Here is a 14,208-nt window from a genome sequence, read left to right on the forward strand (position 1 = left end):
CGGGTTGGGTGTTAGCTTCGGCATGTGCGAGATTGTTCGGAGCGCCTGGTCCACTTAATTGACAAATTCGTTTTATCGTTATTAGACCTTAATGATTACGTGATACTTCTATACTGGGCTCTGTGTTCTTCACTGGTCAGGATTGCTGCGTTATGGATGGCGAAGACCCCTTCTTGGGACAGTGTGTTCCGAGCAGGGATATTCGCTCGCTGTGCCCCAGGTGCTTACATAGCTTTTAGCTCCAGCGACCTCCTAGCTTGTGTGTTTCGCGTCTTTACTGTGCAATTCAGTCATTATTTTATTTTTTTTGCTGTCTGTGGTAGTTGGCATTTAGGGAGGTAATAATTGTTACCCGGTAATTACGAACTGTTCGTTTATTTTTGGTAATGACTTGATGGAAAGTGAACCTCCTTTTTTTGAGGTACACGGTCCATAATCTTACACAAAACTGACAGTTCTACAAAGTTTGTTCCATGCTATTGGAATTTAATGCTAACATCACCAATCACGAGACAGACGTCAATTTCTCATTTCAAGGTCCTCGTATCTTGCAAATCAATAAAAAAGTGAGTAAAGAATGAACTGACATGCACAGTAACGACTCCTCGTACCTTTTCTGGAATGTAGAGCAGTCAACCCTCGATATCTGAACCCTCTCATTTCCGAGGTCACGATGAACAGTGCCCTCTGGGACAAGAGACTTCCTCTTCCTGAACCCAAGCCTCAATTCATGAATCCACCGACTTACGAACAGATTATTATTATTATTATTATTATAGAAACCGATTAACCGTTCATAGATCGAGGGTAGTCTGTACATAGTTTAGAGTAGTTCTCTCCACAGCATAGCTTAGGTCTAGTCTGCAAGGGAATTAGGTTAGTCTTACGCTACTGTAGTCATCCACTGCAAGCCACCAGGGACGAAGACACTTCCTGTACATCGCCGGTGTAGATTAACATGTAACTTAGTTCAACTGCTGTGTGCAATAGTTAATGACAAGGCAGGTACGCGATTGCGTGAAGCAGTCCAGCCAGTGGATGGAGAAGAAGAGACATGACGAAGAAACTCCAGTATTAGCAGCCATATCGTTAGAAGTTAACAGTTAATGCCACAGCAGTTGTAGTGATAGGCCAGGCTATAGGAGCAGTAGCTAGGATATCGCGTTTAGCCAAGCTATCAGGTACAGCATGTTTATAGGTAGGTAGGTAGTGAGTGGCAGTGTGTTTTTGAAGTACATTGTGTCGGCTACAGCTATAGGATATTCTCACGGTGGTGCTGTATGAGGCCCTCCGCAGACGGAATTCGAAGTCCCGCTGTCTCCCTTATTCGATGACCGCAGTATTTCGAAGCGGCGAAAGCTTTGGTGTTGTCTGTCCATTTGTGTGCTATAGGCTTCGGTTGGTACTTTCCATGCTGGAATACAATCTTTCCATATCAGTTTCTGTAGTGTGTTTGTACCTCTGCGTCCATCCCTTGTTTAGCTGTGTGTGCTAGATTGTATCGCAATGGTGGATCAGTCTTTGAATTCGCCATTTCGATGTATTTGATCCATGTTTAGATCGTAGCTCCGTCTGGTAGAATCTTACGCGATGCATGTTCAGGATGGATGTTGCTTATAATTGTATGTCGCTTGGTCGGTAAGAGCAGATTATCCTATCTTCCATCTTCTCTGCTTATCTCTGTCCACGTTAACGATCCCTCCTGTCGTTGTTTCCTGCTTCAATAGGGAGAGAGCAATCTGCTATCGATCCTCGAACAGCACCACTGAGAGATATCAGATAGGCTAGTGAGGTCTAGCTCTACAGTCAGTAAAATGACATTAAATGACATATAGGACTGTAGAATAGGAGCACCTGGGGCACAGTGCTGAAAATGTGAGCCTGGCACATGACGTTTGACTATACGTCTCGTATAAATGGCGTTACACGGAACTGCAGACATCATTTTTCGGAAATCTGGAACTATTACTGTAAGCAACGATACCAGCGGAAAACGTACTCGGGAGAGAAAAGAGAGTATCAAATTTTCTCATTAGAGGTAAACATGTGTTTATGCATCATGCTGATATACAGTATATGTATGCTGATATTCCCAATTTCTAAAATTAGAGTCAACGTTTACGTGCCAGGCTCCCCACATGGTCAGGTGTCACGTCTCGCTCAGCTAGTGCGAAGTTACGTGTTGCTTATCGCAAAGCAGCTGCATGCTTTCTGGGCAAACATGGGTTGGAGTTCATGGAGAGACCGTCGCATAAGGTTACGTTCAGCTTTAGCGTTACCATTAGCTTGTCTGCAAAGACGAAGAAGGGTCACGGCTCGATGGATAGCGGGGATATACAATATACACTGTCTTTGGGAATTACCAGTGTCATGTACGCGTTCATATATAGTGTTTATATAATGATGTTGCGGTCCCTAATATAGCATACGATAGCTGGCACCGCGTCGTACTCCCACAGAGGCACCTTCGCGTCGTCCGTCTTGGTAAGTATGGGGCGCGTAGGCTGTTACCGGGGGCATCTGGGCTGGAAGGACCGTCACCGTCAAACCGGGCCCGTCCACTGGGTTTGGTAGCGTTGAGGTGCAATGCACATGGATGGGCGTTATGGTAGCCGTTTAGGGCAGGGACACACACTCTTTATAGGTAGATGGCAAAGTGGACGGGTGGATCACAGCGACCGGTTAGCTTCTATGATTGTATAATGACAGCCGCGGCGGTGGCGGTCCTGGGGTGTCTTCTGTTCGGGAGTACGTAGGGAGTAAAGGTTGTTGTCTGCTAAGGGAGTAAAATTTCGTCGTCCCTCGCTTCTCCGAGCGAGAAACACACTTTTTCGGCGTTTGTAGATGTTAAATGAGAGGGACTCTTCGTAGAAAAAGCGAGACGAAGGAAGGAGAGGGTACCACGAGAGGAATCGCTCATTGCTCAATAATAGTTTATTCTATAGCAAAAATGAGCACAAATTACAAGGTCTCCGTAATGTAAAAGTACATTTGTCGACACGATTCCACTCCTATATTCTCTCCTTCGATGACCTCTGCGGTCACTCTTCTGGTCAATTGGCCAGTGGGAAACGCAACAGTAAGTCGTATACCGTCGTGGGACTTTCGCCGCGGACGTGTCATCGCTGGATGGATGGACCACCCGCCGCTGGAACCGTTCGCTGGCGCTAGCTCGACGGGTCGTCATAGCACTTTGCTATGCGTCCGTCACCTTGCTTCGATGATCGCCGCGTAGAGCCACCTCTCCACATGTGTGTTAGCGGATGTGGCTCACCGTTAGACTTGCGTCCGCACGTGTTAGGCTTAGCTCGCGCACGTTCTCTTTCAGGGCGAACATTGTTTCATTGAAATAAAATCTGAAGTGTCTTTGTGATGACAAAACAAAATGTGCATGTATGTGTGCCTGTGTCACTTATTGAGTCCGTGTCTATTTACTCGTCTTATGTATTGATTGTCCATCAATACATAATGTATACAAATATATTAGTTCGTCTGTTAGGGAGCGCGTTCGAATCGTGTTACTGTCAGGATGTTACCGTTTGCCTAATCAATTTTTCCTTTTCAGCATTTCGGTATTGTTTCGATGTGGTGCATTAATCGTTCTGCTTGTATTTTTCAGGACTTCACCATCTACGTTTCACTTTATAATGTCGTTTCTTATTTTACAGCCATTATTTCTGATTTACTGTGCCCCTCACAATAATCAATTTTTCTTTCAGCGTCTATGCATTGTTTCGATGTGGCGCATTAATAATTCTGTCCATTGTTGTCCATCAGTATACATAATATATTGGTTCGTCTATCCGCCGTACGTTAGGGTGTCGGCGCTAGTCAATATTGTTGGTGTTGTCCTAATTCATCTTTCCTTTTCAGCATTTCCGTTATTGGTTCGATGTGGTACATTAATCGTTCTGCTTGTATTTTCCAGGTTTTCACCACCTTCGTTTATTTTACTGCAATTACCACTGTTTGTGTCATTTCATTCCTTAATCCCAAAGATAATCTGTTTGTCTTCCAGCTTTTATGCACTGATTAATCATTCTGCTCAGATTTACAGGTCTTCACACATTTGTATTTACTGTTATAGTGTCTTATCACTTGACTGCTACATTATTACTGTTATTTCATTGTTTATCATTTTTCTTAGGTGCCACAAAAATATGTGAATATATACAGGCTCTGATGCAGCCATGAAGACTTATCAAACTGCTACGGAAATGTATATCTGTACAGATGCCACGATGCAGCCCTGAATAAGTACGAACTGTGTCACTAAAAACTGGCAGAATATGAATGAAAACACAGAAGGAACGCTTTGTCAGTCAGTATGCCTGTGTCTGGTTACAAGGATCAGTTTTCTATCTATGTGGTGCCTTGATAGCTCTGCTTTATGTTTCAGAACCCAGTTATCTGTGCCACTTGCTGTTCCTGATGGGTTCCTGTAGCGTTCAGTTTGTTGTTGTATTGAAGTTTTGCAGTTACTGTCTAGCCCTTTGTTTGTTTCAGGTGGGTGTCGTTCTGGCTAGCACCAGGGACTTTTCCAGCTTCCTGCCCCATCCCAAGGACGTTACAACACCATCCCCCCAACCCAAAAACAGCAGAAACAGGCGTCCACAAATCCATGGCTTGCATAGGTCCAATGCTACAAGAAAGGTTAGGCCAAGAGCTGACATTGTCGGTGTGGCAATCTTTTAAGTTGTGTAAGGGACAGAATGATCAGTGTAGTTTCTACCAGTTTGGTGCCAAGCCGGAAGTAGCTTTGATATGATTTTTGTGCTACATTTACTGTCTGCAATAAAGTGACTATTAAGGACATTTTCGTGACACTTCAAAATGCTATTTGTTCCGCAGTTTCTGCACCAGGAGCTTGGAACTTGGAAGCTGCTCGTTTGGATTGCTCAGCACAAGTTGAAGTATGTTGTACGAGAATGCAGCCAACGGAAATAAAAGGAAGTGAGTGAAGTTTTGCAGTACTTCCCAGTGGTGTAGCTAAAGAATATTTAAGGAGGGGTCCTATGGGGACTTTACATGGGGGAGAAAGATTTCACCCTATTGCACTACCAAAGGTAATTTCAGGGGAGAGGGGGGTTGAACCCCTCTCCCATTTCTGGTAACACCACCGCTACTAGTCTTGTGTTTTCCACTATGAAATGAAGCCTAAGCAAGCATACAATTTTCTCAACAGATGTCATGTAATCCTACGTAGTTGCATGCAGCGGAGAGTTATAACAAATGTCTGCGGTATCATTGCACTATGAGCAGCACTGAGCATGTTCACGTTACTGACACTGTGGCACCAAACCATGACAGTGAATAGCAGGCAATAGGCAAAGAGAGTGGTCTGTTCTCTGCCTCGAATGTGCTCGAACCCTCAGGATTGATTGGTCCGGATGCAAATTATTCTGTTGTGCGACCACACCTTATTCTCAAATGTTACAAATGCAGGTCGTCACCAAGTTCCTGGACCAGGAGCTACCAAAGTCAACCGTACAAGATCCAAAGGATGAACCTCAAGTGGATGCAGCCCGTGGACCCACAGACACTGTCGCTGTACTTCAAGCACCTTCAGTCTACAAGCATCATGCAGCCATCACTGCAGTCTTGTTCTCAACCCCTCATGTACAGCATACCGTTACTTTTCTATCGTGTAACGAGCGTAATGGAAATGAACTTTGACCAGAGACTTGGAGTGGTCGGACATTGCTTCATACCAGCTGAACCCTGTGGACATTGAGATGGCTGCGAAAGTAGCTCCTACCCGCACTAGGCTACATGTTGTCGTAGACATGAAATATAGCTGTAAGATTATTCCCCATAGTTTCCTACACACTAATGCATACTGCTCCAAAGATTGTATATGTGTTCCCCTTTTATCCCACATTGCTTCACTGCTGCTTAGCCCACCTATGTTCGAATGATGCTCAACCATTTTTGTATGTTGCACGAATGTTTTGCATGTATGTGTGTGTGCATTCACGTGTACAAGCCATGCATTTCAAACCAGGGCACAAACATTGAACTGCTCTGCGAGAGTAAATTTTTTTAATCCCATCTGCACAGCTTCAGGCTATTACGCATGGTGGTGTGCACGTGAAAATATGTGTGTGTGTGTGCATGTGTGTACGTACGGCAAATGCTGAAGTGGCTCTTTACACTACTAACCCCCTTTCAATGGTGGAATGTCATTTGCTGGGTGGACTAGTGTTGCAGTGAAGTCGGCGACAGTTTGGTTTTCAAATGATCAGGTTGGATCCGCCTGGTTGTTTGAAAAGGCAGCTGATTATTTCCCAAATATCCCCTCAGTGTTGTTGTTATCTACAGATGCCTATTGTTATGATTAAATGATGTATAATGTTTGATTCCTTTCTGTGTAGTAAACAGTTCATTGTCAGTGCTTTAATTAGGTGTCTTCACATAGTGCTTTTCATGTTCTAGTGCTATATAAATAATGAAAACTTAAAAGTTGTCAAGGGCTCCTACCTTATTTGGAAAACTTTTGTGTGTAACATAATGATTGATTCCTTTCTGTACATTAGTTAGATGTCTCCACCTAGTGTTTTTCATGTTCTGTTGCCACATAAATAATGAAAAATTAAGTTGTCAATGGGTTGTACCTTATGTGGAGACCTGTTTTCTGTATAATATAAATATTTTACGATTCATTCCTTTGTGTACATTAAATAGTTCATTGTCAGTATCTAATGAGGTGACTTGTTTTGTGTTCTGATGCTATTGTGTATGCTATACAAATAACCAAAAATTAAAAGTTGTGAACGGTGTTTCTTTATCAGGAAACCTTTCTCTGTACTTGAACTAGGACGTAAAAGAATGCTCCGCAACCATATTCAATAAACATGGCTCAATGGCCTTGATTGTTGCATTTTTCTAAATTTTGTCTTCCTCAGTAGCCCTATGGGTATTGCGACCCTGTTGCTATAGTTTCAGACAGCTAGTGTTCCTGTGTATGCCACAACTCTGCCCTATAATTGGTCAACAGAAGCTAACCAATGCAGTCTAAAGGAAACCTCCATGATTCCCTTCTGGTGCCTTTGTCGTAAGAGATATCAAGTCAGGAGTGAGAGATTCCTTGTGCCACCTGCTTCAGTCAGCCAAACACCACAGAGAAATTTGAGCCAAAAACCTACCACAAGTGGCTGCTTTTGTGGATGAAGTGGCTTGCTACTGTTGCAGTAGGCAGTAAAAGTGTCGTTGAGAATGGCAGGACAACTAATTCCGCGTCACACTTAGCAGTGGCCAGAACTTGTTTGCTCTAGAATTTATGAATGTGTGCAAATACCACCATGTACCAGTTTGAAATATCTTGCATAAACTTTGTGCAATGAAAATAATAAAGATTCAATGCTTTCTCCCCACGTTTCTTTTTCAAATCTGAGAAATAAACAAGAAAAGGTGTGGATACCACCTTAGTCACAGCATTGCAAAGATATGCAGAGAGTATGCCCCTGTGCAGGTACAACACTAGCACGAAAATCTGTCTTCGAGGGTCTTTCAAGAACCAAGGCTCAGCCGTCGTTTTGCATGGTCTTGCAAAAAACAGTCTGACTGTGTTTTTTTTGTTTTTTTTTCAACATTTTGCACAAATATAAGCTACAGCTATTACACGAGAAAATATGTGGGGGACTGAAAATTGTGATCCATTCTCAAAGATCAGAAAGGAAGACTGATGAATACAATGCAGGGGAGCCATTCATTTCTTGTACTTCTGGTTTGCACTGCTGACTCCCATTGCAATGAGTGCTAACACCTGGGGTTTCGAAATTATATTTCTGGCACCGGATAAGTGGAATTTACACCAACAGCTCCACGAGAACTGGAAAAAGATGCAAAACCATGGTTTTTCGAGGAATGTGCAAAATTTCAGGATTTTCCAGACCTCAAAAATGAAGTCTTCAAATTGCAGGGTATTCAAGGGTTTCAAAGGCCAGTGAGAAACATGCAAGTGGTATTGTTTGTTTGCCTTTCTTTTGTTTTCTTTTACATGTGTGTAGTTGACTATCTCACTATGTGTTTTTGTAAGTGATAAATTCTTCAGCACGAGAGAGAGCATTCAGCAGATGGGCTCTGATCATGCATCACACTTAGCTTAAAAGGGTCTCTGAACAATGCTGCCAACTGTGTGGAACTCTTCTATGCCTCCACAACACAACACGTTGCATTTGGAGAAGATTTCTGCCACAAGTGGAACAAAAAGGTTACAAGAACGATCTGTTCAAAGATGATCAGAGAAAAGAAAATCCAACGTTCAAATAAACTCCGTCGAAATGATGGCGAAGATCTGTACCGTCCTTCTAGCTGGCACAGCTACCATTTGCCAGGCCTCTGAGGGATCAGCTTCACGCCGAACCCCCGTGACTTAAAAGGCCCGGAAAATAACACTTAAAATGGCTCAAAACTCGTTCATCATGCATTCTACTAGGCGACACCACGCACAACAGTGCTGTGCAGTACATTGCGCAATCCAAATTACAAGCACCTCCAAGACAAAGCGGCCGTAAGCTCTCATTGGTCACTGAAAATTAATCTTCTTCTGTTTCTCCTCGTCGGCAGTACAGTTGTGATTAGCGACAATTACGACAGTGATTAGTGACAATGCATTCAGGCTTTGCTTCTAGGTGGTGTTGTCGAAGGCCTCTCTTGCGCTTGCCATTCCTTCGCACGAGCTCATGTTATTTGTTGCACAACGTGCCGCAGCTAAAAATGGAAAATTTACAGAGTGGCATTTCACTGCTCCTTTAAGATGCGATTCTAAGTCGCCTTTAAGCGATGGCTGGTGATAGCATCCTCGCATGTGCTCAAACTCGATGCGGTGCAGCGTGGAATGGAGCAACTATGCACCCCCGCCGATAAGATGAGTTCCCTCTGAACATCTCGTCATCGTAGGTCACGATGCAGGCCCACACAAATCTTGCAGTATGCAATAGTGAGGCACTGTTGAATGGAAAGATTAAAAAATTTTATTCAAAGACACAATTACTCTGGCAAATAAGCCAAAGCCCATCTCCAACATAGTTGCATGTGGCGGTGATGCCAGAGTCGTAGAAAGCCAGAAGCTGTATTATGCAATTTGTTTACACACCAATAGGAGAACCGAAGCCACAGTGGCACTTATATTCGGTTCAATCTACACCTAGAGTGCAACGAGCCATCAGTAGGATTCAGGGTTTTCGGATTTACTTTTACCCATATTCAAGAAGGTGTTCATCAGAATCTATTACGTTCTGAGAATTCAGAACTTTTGTGTCTTTTATAAGTGCATTGCAACCAACTTATCATCTGACGTTAGTAGAACAAGTGACAGCTCTGAAATGTATACGCAGGAGATGATTCCAACCCAAAAATGCACAACATCTTGGCAAAATATTTGCTGGATATTGTCAACATTGGTCGAAGACTGGTCCAGTGTTGGACCAGTATTTGACCGAGGGATAATTTGGGGTAGTTTGCTCTCCAAGCTGCCAGTTCGAATGACAAACTACGAATAATACCCTAGTTAAGACAGCATAACCCAAGGTCTTAAGCATTACGGAACTAACTAGGTGAAGGCTATATTCTGTTCTATTGGATGCAGCCTTGTAAGCACTCTAGCCTCCGTTCCCACTGATGCAGCTGTTCTTTCCCATATGTTAAAATTTGGAGCCCATTGCTAAACAGCGCAGAGCGAAGTTCATTTTTCCTGCAAGACAACAAGCATGCATGGATGATTGTATCTTCGGTCAAGATAATTCCGTTCCTTTCTGCATTCGAGGGTAAACGGTTTGGCACTTCCCAAGTGTTGCGAAGACAGTTCCCTTTATATCTCAGTTTCCCCCTGAAGGGTTTATCCACCTATCATGCCTCAATCTCAGTTTTTGTTTGCAGTATAACGTACTTGGTTTAGACATATTTACTTCAGTTACACTAGTGTGTGATTTTCCCCTTAAGGAGGTGGCAAGGATCCATCAATCATTGTCCACTGAAGTCTGGTGGTGCACTGCAGATCTTTGTAAAGCTTGTGCACACAGCACAGGCATGTTAACAAGTGATTTTTTTTAATTTCTCAGTTCCACATATGCGGGCTAGTAGTCTGCAACACAAGATACCTTAGCACAAAAGGACACAAGTCCCATCAAACAGTCACTGGAGCGGACTCACCCTCACCCGGCAACCTGGAACCCTAGTCACCAACTACACTGATCAACAACATCCGCTGTGAAAATAAAACAAGGCTGGTATAAAATATGCCAGCCACTGTGTATGTATATGAGCAGGTATGGGAAAAATAGACCCACCAGTAAGGTACTTGAGAGCCGTAAACAACCAGCCCAACCTTGAGCAACTTGCCAGTTCAATCATGGTTCATTCCATTATGCCTGTATAAAAGGGAGGGGGGAAAAAAGGAGAGGGGGACTTCATGAGATGCATATCAGAGCTGTCTGCTGAAACTTGCACATGCTAACATTTCTCTCCAGTAACTCCGTCAAATGCAATCGCAAAGAAGACAAAGAAACTGATCCATGTATGACAAGCGATAAAAACACATTCAATATTCCTTGACGTGGCCATGTTTAAACCACTGAGAACTTAAGAATAGTCAAAGGTATTGTCCACGAATATCGCGGACGCAGTAGCCAAGCTGGTGGGGATAACCCCCCACAAAACCGTAACTTTGCAAAGTCCTGTAGTCTCCCCTTCGACAATAATTTTCTGACTACGCTACTGGTACCTGGTACGCCCGACCTTATTTTGTGAAGTACTATTAGCCTTTATTTCGTTAGTTCAGGAAAGGCAAACTTGCGTTAACGAAGAAGCTTTCACATTATCTAAAGGCCAACCTTCATCAGATTTTGGCAGTTGCATAGTGCTTTGTTTGGGCTTCAGCTATTTAAGGCAATCATCCGCAAAATATTCCCATGCACGCGTAACGCCAGTAATATATGAAGGCAACAATCACTGAGGATTGACACGTGCTAGAGTTGAAATATTCACAATAACTACTCTCCTTGTTGCCTATCATCGATGGGATTTCTTACTGCTCCTGGCGGTTTAGGCTGTTCGTTCCTTCTCCGTCTACAATGCACGAGATAAAACCACATCAGGACACTACAAGCACTCGTCGTAGCAACAGTGGAAATGTCAAATGCCCATCGAGAAGGCGGCACCAACGTTTTAGATTCAGAAACTGTGGTTGACTGCAGAATGGTGCCTCTCTCACAGGACCTCGTCTGGGAGCTGGGAATAACTCGCCCGTCCCGTCCCGTTGGGAATCGTCAATGAAATACGCCGAAATTCGTGCATAAAATTGGTGAAAATTTCACACACGCAAATCGCGCTACTACGGAGAGGATATGGATATGGATTAGAGATTGGATTGGATTATGGAGGTGGATTGGATTCTTGTTGTCGATGCCGATGATCATTTGCACGCTCACTCACTTGGTGGATCCGTTTCGGTTTCGTATCGGAAGCGCAGAACAGGAACGATACGACAAAAGTGGCTACCCAGCTCAAGGGTGTGTGTTAGCAACTCAGTGATTTATCCAGACCCCCTACACCCCCCAAACATTTGGCGACACCACCCTAACATTTCTCCTCGTGCAATCCCTACAGGGAGGGGGGGGGGGGAGTGCCATTTCAGCTTTAGGCACATGCCAGCAACGATACATAAAGCTGTTAATCGTAACTGCAATAACAACCTCGCAACCCCCCACATCCATCGTGTTAACGACACTGGATAAACCACTATAACCACTTCCAAGAGATTGTCCGATTGGTTTACCAGCTTTTTTTCAACCATTATCGTGAACAGCATTTCAACCTGCTAAGCCTTCTTATTTTTTCAGCACCGCCACCCAGTAACATATCCCTCCAAAGACCTAACAGCATGCACAGACAAAACTTTGTGACATCAATGCATCGCGCAGAAGAAATAGTGAATGGGAAGCATAATTATCAGTCAAGCGTGAAGAACCACATGAGTGTACCTCACAGCATCGTACGTGAAAGGTAGTGCTTGACAAGAGACAGTAGATGACTGGAGGGCTTGTTACGGGTTCCCTCCATAAGACCTGAATATTGGAAAAATCTCTCGCGGCGTTATATTGGGGATTGTGGTTTTTGAAGACTGGAGGGCTATTCAGTTGTTTCCATGTGAGAAGGAAAATCCTGCCCTGCACCGGGTACGTTCAGCGCGGACTGCTGACATGCCGAACGAGAAACGCCACCAAACTTCGTGGACACGCGAAAGTGACCAACGAAAACGTTGGACGTTTGGAACTCTTGGGAAAGGGAAAATGGTGCATAACGATTTTATTTTCTTTTTTCGAATAGCGTGCAGCTCGTTCATTCGCCTAGTATTGCAGCGCGTAGGAAAAGCATATTAGTGTGTTGCATCCATTACTGATGTGTTACGAGACAACGCATCAAATCATATCCGGGCCAGATGTACTAACATCGGTTGGTGGACGTTCTTCAACGGAGCAACATGTGCATCATGTTGTTTTCATACTGAACAGAAAATGACGTCACTTCCATGGATTGCACAATATCTTAGGGGGGCGTGGCGGCCGTCTCAGGCCGCTGCGCAAAATTCACATAAAGTACGCACACACAACATAATTTAAGGGTGTGTGAAAGGTGATAGGACCGTCCTTGGTCAGCTCCCCCCTGGAGCCGAAAGTGTCGACCGAGAACGAAGCAGATCCGAATTCAATGCCTGTCTCAAAGTTCACTAATCCATACTCCATACGCTACTTGCTATCGGCGCCAGGCGAATATGAGTATCTTTAGATTAGATTACAAGTAGAACCCTTACAATTCAATGACATTGTAATTGAAAGCCTGGATGTAACTTATCCGTCCACATCTTCTCTCACCGAGCGATCACAAACAAAGCACTTCACCACATACTTATCTGACAGGCGTAATGCAGAAATCACACAGTAAATCGTCATGGTTGTGTAGTCCATGTAGGCAAGCACACGTGCACGGAGAAGGAGCTCGGCGATGAACCACATGCCACAGAGACACGTGGCTGAAGGTCACCCAAGGTCGAAATTTGATCCAGGACGGGCCACGGAAGTGGTCAGCACCCACCCAGCAGTGGCGACGACAGACGTAAACGGACGAAAATCCCACCGACCAGCGGTCAGGGGCCACGTGAGACATTCGCCCGGATACGTCAGCGCCCAAATGGGGTCCGTGTCTTCTGGAGCAACCTGCAAGCGTGAAGCGGCAAAGAATTCCGACAGGGCCAACATAACGCCTCGTATACGCGGACCTCTTTTCAATTATTGCCTTTGTGGGGCGTGAGCGAGCTATTCAGAATGTGGTCGGTCCAGGTCTTGAACAAGCAACGGAGAAGGAAGGGCGAGGGAGGGGGGGAAGGAAGTACGAGGCGCGCTGTAGATGAATGAAGATAACGATTGGGTGAGGGCAGCGATTCCGTGACATTCTTTACAACTTTTTCCGGTATGTGCTGCGAGGGAGGATGACCGCTGGTAACATTTTGAATAACGGTAAAAAAAAGCCCTTGAATTTTGCGGCCCCAACTTTTCGCGAATAGTTGGGGGCGCGGGGGCGACACAATCGCAGCCACTAAATTACGGGAGTTCTGAATGCTGGAATTCGTGGCTTGATTGTCTTACTTGGTGCATACCCGAGACTGCACTCTTAGAAATGAACTTCACCTCATAGCACGCTCCTAGCCAACCATCGTTTCGAATCATGTCGTTATCTGATCTGATTTGCTGAAAACGTGAGGCGTACGCTTTTTTGTGACAGTTATGAACAGCATAAGTGTCACAAAAACGGCGTACGCCTCCCGTTTTCAACAAATCAGGGCAGACAACGATATCATTCGAGATGGTGGTTGGCTAGGAGCCTGCTCTGCGGTGAAGTTCAGCACTACCACCACAACCCCCATCATTTTTAAGAGTGTGCTTGAAAACTTTAACGTGTACAACCCACTGTGAAGTTTGCTAGTCCAGCATAGTTTTCGAAGTGTTGAGTGTTGCTAGAAATTTTCGCGTGGCCCTCAAATTCGCGGTTTCTTTTTTCAAGTGGCAAAAATTACAGTCTCACGAACAATAACGGTTTTACACATTCTTAAAAATGAACTTCACCACATAGCACGCTCATAGCCGACCATCATGCCGAGTGACAACGTTCTCTCCCCTGATTTCCTGAAAACGAGGGCGTTCGCCATTTTTG

The 14,208-nt window shown here is 44.4% G+C and overlaps 2 long non-coding RNA genes across 4 annotated transcripts; one reads left to right on the plus strand and one right to left on the minus strand.

Annotated features, from left to right (window-relative positions):
- The first annotated feature begins 3,118 nt into the window (after nucleotides 1-3,118).
- LOC135370328 (uncharacterized) lies at nucleotides 3,119-7,368 on the plus strand. Of its 2 annotated transcripts, XR_010415299.1 has the most exons (4): nucleotides 3,119-4,321; nucleotides 4,400-4,653; nucleotides 4,852-4,953; nucleotides 5,446-7,368. It is a non-coding gene; the product is annotated as an uncharacterized LOC135370328 (long non-coding RNA). The 2 variants fall into 2 exon arrangements; XR_010415298.1 differs by having other exon boundaries at nucleotides 3,122-4,653.
- Nucleotides 7,369-8,962: 1,594 nt separating this feature from the next.
- Nucleotides 8,963-11,324, minus strand: LOC135370329 (uncharacterized). 2 transcript variants are annotated; one of them, XR_010415301.1, is made up of 3 exons: nucleotides 11,164-11,324; nucleotides 10,290-11,067; nucleotides 8,963-9,694 (listed from the first exon to the last, which is right to left on the minus strand). It is a non-coding gene; the product is annotated as an uncharacterized LOC135370329 (long non-coding RNA). The 2 variants fall into 2 exon arrangements; XR_010415300.1 differs by having other exon boundaries at nucleotides 8,963-10,207.
- Between the last annotated feature and the right edge of the window lie 2,884 nt (nucleotides 11,325-14,208).

This window comes from Ornithodoros turicata, chromosome 10, assembly GCF_037126465.1.
Source record: "Ornithodoros turicata isolate Travis chromosome 10, ASM3712646v1, whole genome shotgun sequence".
NCBI lineage: Eukaryota > Metazoa > Arthropoda > Arachnida > Ixodida > Argasidae > Ornithodoros > Ornithodoros turicata.